The 5,132-nt window shown below is 39.7% G+C and overlaps 1 long non-coding RNA gene across 1 annotated transcript; it reads right to left on the bottom strand.

Annotated features, from left to right (window-relative positions):
• Nucleotides 1-1,707, bottom strand: LOC141646221 (uncharacterized). The gene is made up of 2 exons (XR_012545440.1): nt 1,615-1,707; nt 1-195 (listed from the first exon to the last, which is right to left on the bottom strand). It is a non-coding gene; the product is annotated as an uncharacterized LOC141646221 (long non-coding RNA).
• Between the last annotated feature and the right edge of the window lie 3,425 nt (nt 1,708-5,132).

The following is a 5,132-nucleotide window of genomic DNA, read 5'->3' as shown; positions in this document are numbered from 1 at the left end:
TCTCAAGAATGAAACATCGCTAAAGTCGCGAAAAGAAAGTTATACAAACCAAATATGAGAAAGGGAGACATATGTCCCTAAAATGTATGTGACATAAAAAGGAGTTTAAGGGTCGCAATAAAGTAAAACCAGTCTAGGTCCCAAGGTTACTTTGCTCGCTAGCTCGTCCATGTACCCCATATATGCATCACCTACCTGTCATTCGCATTTTATACAAATACGAAAGCCACAGTCAGTGGGGAGTAACTCCGAGGTCTCCCAGCCACGAAATGTCATAATTAATATAACATGTAAACATAAGAATATGAATACGAATCACACATAGCCTTAGCATATAGATGCTAGACAGTTGTGCTTATCATGTGAACTACAATATAACAACACATAGTCCTAGCATGCGAATACTAGACCGACTCATACTGCACTATCATGTGAATCACATAACATCCAGGAATCCAAACTCTATCAACCATAGCCGGCTTGCATCTCACCTTCTATGATTCATTGAATCATCAAACAAGAAAGGGCAATATATCAAAGACAGGCATAAGTTCTTAGTACGGTCAATAGTCACTTTGTAACTCGAGTCTATACCACGAGGTAGGGAAGGTAATCGAACCGGTATCTTGGCTCAGCGGTTACTATTAAGAAAACATGGCCAAGAGACAACACAACCCTAGCCTAAAATCTGCGCAGACCTAGACATGCGGATACACACCACCGCACCCAAGACCCACAACTTTTTTTAAAACAAGAGAAGTGAGTACCCTAAGGACACCACCGAAGGGTTGGCTAGTACTTAAGCTGACCCCATACTATCAAAATAAGTACCTGAGGTCATGCCCCAACTTGGATATAAATCCACTAGTCAGGAACACAAAGGCTATCAAGCAGTGAACATATACTCGTCAGAGACTATAAAGACCTATCTATGATGAAGGCCGAAATACTCACCTAGGACCTAGTCCCAGCTAGTCCCAGCTTGAATATTTTAGCCCACACCACACATGACTCACCACACAAGTCATGTAAGACACCCACTTAACCTTAAGAGGGCAAAAAGTCCTACTTATCAATATAAATTCTAGCATTCTATCATGTGAAAGGCTTATAATGTCTATTTACAGCATACAATCCCAACAGAATCCTCAATAAGTATTCAATACTAATTTCTAATTCTAACAATAGTAACCATATTAAAGGCTTCAGGGGAAACTAGGGCCATTTCAACAATACAAGACACTATTAAATTCAATAAGCTATACATGTGAACAAAAGCTTGATAAATGGCCTAAAACAAGAAAAAGGTCGATTATCTAAATCATTCAACCGAATTTTTACCCGCAACCCCACCTGCGGCAGTGCGGGTCAAATTGCGGTGACCAATCACTCAATTAACTGATATCGCATCAGTCAAAGGGACTAAGGCTCAGTTTTCGGCACAATCAACAAAACATTACAATTATCACCATAAAATTCATTTGAGCCTATTAATTACAATTTCATTTTGTAAACGATCCTAACATTATTCATTCACCTAAACACTTATCAAACAACATGCACACATTAACTACTAATGTGACATTAATTCGTCGAGTAACTCGGAATAGTTACCTTACGCTAGCAAAGAGACAAGTAAAAACTTGAGAAAGCTTCTAAAACCCCAAAATTACTCTTCATCTTCAACCACACATGAGCCACCTAAAATAATTATGTGAAAGGACGATATTTACGAATTATCATTATATAAAATATGAGTCGGAAATATAATTATTTCAAATGAACTAAACTAGGCGCCTAAAGAAATCCATAACCACGACTCGAGGACCGTTTGGGCAGCCCTATTTCCGCCTCAACAGCCACCTATGGCTAAGGCTGCACTCACCCAAGCCACTTTGCCTAGGCCAGCGACCACCGCCCGATCCCAAACGACCACCATTATAACCCAAAATCACCAGTGACCAACCAGTCCATAGGACGGGCTTATAACTTCAAACACAACTCACCCATTGAAAAGAAAACATGTAAACAAATGGGAAAGATCAATCGTATACAAAGGGATAGTCATTTAAGCCAAATTCAATAATACAAAGTGATATCTTTCCGAGCGATAGTAGTAATTCAGTAATTTCTAATATTAAATGCGACATGGAGTAATTTGTTCACTATTCTCAAACCTGGAAGAGTTGGGAGCGTGAGACGTCGACACTTAAATAATTGTTAATACTTATCGGACCCATCAAAACAGAGACCATTCGGTCCCTTTAACGGCTCCAAAGCCGAGTTCAAAACAATCGAATTTCCCACCCAGAAAATCGTGTTATAACAGTCCATTTCGGTCCAAGAACAAAGTCGAAACAGCCCAGACTTTGACCCTCACACACCCGTTCCAAACACCAATCCTTATGACCCACACTCGGTCCTAAAATACATACAACCCATTGTAACAAATCCCAAAGATGTCCCGATTTTTGGCCTTAAAATGATCCCAATTTCAACACCTATAATTTCCAGGGAAATGTGCCAAAACAGAAATCAAATACCCCATTTTCACTATTAAAGAAGCTCATTTGTGACCGTCTTAAGACGAAATTTTAAGTATTAAAATGATAGTATTCACCCAATTAAATTACCCAACATAATTACCCACTTCACCATGAATCCAAAGGTACTAACTTTTCTCAAAATTAATAAGTTAATCTAGTATAAGACCGTCACATGCTACAATAATATGGAAATTTCATAAAGAATGAAACTTTAACACAAGTAAGCATCCAATATACAAACTAGCATACAAAATCGACTTAGTAACGAATAATCCTATCACCGTTACCTTAAACGCTCCTTATTCTCCGAATAAATGGTCCACAAGGCACGAGCCTCACCCCGGTCTTGAATCCTTCATAAAAGGGCAAGAAAACGGAATAAAGAAGCTAAAAGACGACACTTTTATAAGACGGCGAAAGACGAAACCACTACAAAAAGGAGACTTTCTTACCTTAAAAGGAGGAGGAAGGAAAGGGGAAGAGAATGGTACAAAAATTACGGAATTTGGTTGAGAATGGAGGCGGGATCTGGGGTTTGAATGATCGGAAATGGTGTTGATGATTTTGGTGGATGCTGATTGTTGTTGCTGGTGAAACGCGCAAAAAGGAAGGGAAAAGAAGGGGTAGGGACGGGGGTGTACAACAACAACAATAAAATAATAATAATAATAATGAGACACCAGCTAGCTTGCTAGCTTCTAATTATACGTACGTTTCTTCATCGTTAAGTAATTTCGTTCGTTTTTAAAACCGTCTCGAGTTAATAAAAATCGGTTTTTAGTAAAAGTTTCAGTAATAAAACGGAATTAATAATAAATAAATTTAATGAGTGAAAATAAAATAAACTCAGCTAGTTAACGGAAATAATACGATATCAGCTTGAATCAGAATTATTAGCGATTTTTACGAAACTAACGGATATTAATAAAAATTGCTAATTTAGTGAAATAAGCTCAAAATAGCTAATTGGACGGTTTTGTTCCCAAAATCCATCTCGGGTTCACTTAAAACAACTTTCATAAGGACTCGTAAAGAAACGGAAATTATTAAATAAACAAACTCGAACTAACTTCAATAAACTTGAACTAACTTTCAATAAACTTATTAATGATTATTAAAATTAACGTATCGAATTATGATTAAATTAATTAATTAGCTAAGCATATATATATAAATCGTTAAATGATGTAATTAAATTCAAAATAGCAATTAAAAGAATTTTATTCAACTTAATAAAATACGGGGTGTTACAGCTCCCACCTCCAGCAACATGTTGATTAAGGATGTTCAACATGTTACTTTGAGGATCTTTCTTCGTTGTATTTCGAACCTTCTTTATGAGAGGCCGGATATGAGTAAGCTGAACAATCATGAACTGTTGCTTCTGATGTCTTATCTTAACCCGGAGCGGACCGAGAGGGTGGTCTTTAATGCTCCTGCCATGGTCTTTGCTAGCCTTGCCTTGATGGCTACTTCTACCACCCGATACCTGAGTTGTGGTGCTATCGCCACTCGGCTAGCTGAAAAGCTAGCCTCCATTGAGGCTTCTTCTGAGTACGTGCCTATATCTACACCGGTGCCCACCATGGACAGAGACTACTACCTCGACCTGAAGTGGTTGAGAACCTTAGCTGATGGTGGCCAAGCTTGGAGAGTGTGGGGTGTGAGCTGGATGAGGATCCCGGCTCCTGAGCACCTCCCACCGACAGAGCCGTTAGACCCGGTGGTGGTAGTTGTTGACTCCGATGAGGAGGAGGAGGATGATGATGTACCTCGGCAGTTGCAGACACACCTCATTGATGACACGATCCTTTAGGTGATGCCCGAGCCGAAGAAGGAGGAGAACGTGGCAGCGGTGGAGGAGAAACCCAGGTTGGGGAGAGGACCTCGTCGTGTGAAGGAGAGGACAACTGAGACCAGACCACAGCCGACAGCACCACAACAGCACCCTTTACCTTGTTACCCCTACCTTGACACCCCAGAGACGCGTTCGAGCTACTTGGCAGAGAGAGTGTCATCTACTTTGACACTCAAGAACATGTATGAGATGTGTAGACAGCGGGGGGCCCACGGGGGCGCTTGGGAGGAAGAGAACAAGCGTTTGCATTTTTGTTGGAGTCGCCACCAATTTTTATGGGAAATTAAAACCGTTCGAATACCTCGTGTCATGTCAAGACACAAAGTAGAGACATGAACACCAAGCAATCGTTACCCTTAGCATTCTATGTCTAGAATGACTCTCGTTGATGCCAATGAACACGGGTGCTCACGGAGATCTGGAGTAAGGGGTAAGGGTACGTATTAGGAAGCTCTTTTGATCGAACACCTAATCCCGCCCGCCTCGATAGCGGCCTCTACTAATGATTAGGGACATCATTTATACTCGATATATTGTCGATTATATGCATGCAATGCAACATCCAAGTTTTAATCCTAACATGTGAAAATTAGGCTAAGTCGGTTGACACGTAATTTAACATACAATTAATGTCGAAGTAAGATTTAGTGTTCAATTACATGTGAAGGCATACAAATGATACAAGAAATATGATAAGATAAAATTACAATAAAGAAAATTTCAATAAT

The sequence above is a fragment of the Silene latifolia genome, chromosome 3, assembly GCF_048544455.1.
Source record: "Silene latifolia isolate original U9 population chromosome 3, ASM4854445v1, whole genome shotgun sequence".
NCBI classification, from domain to species: Eukaryota; Viridiplantae; Streptophyta; class Magnoliopsida; order Caryophyllales; family Caryophyllaceae; genus Silene; species Silene latifolia.
This window is presented reverse-complemented; position numbering and strand designations above follow the sequence as displayed.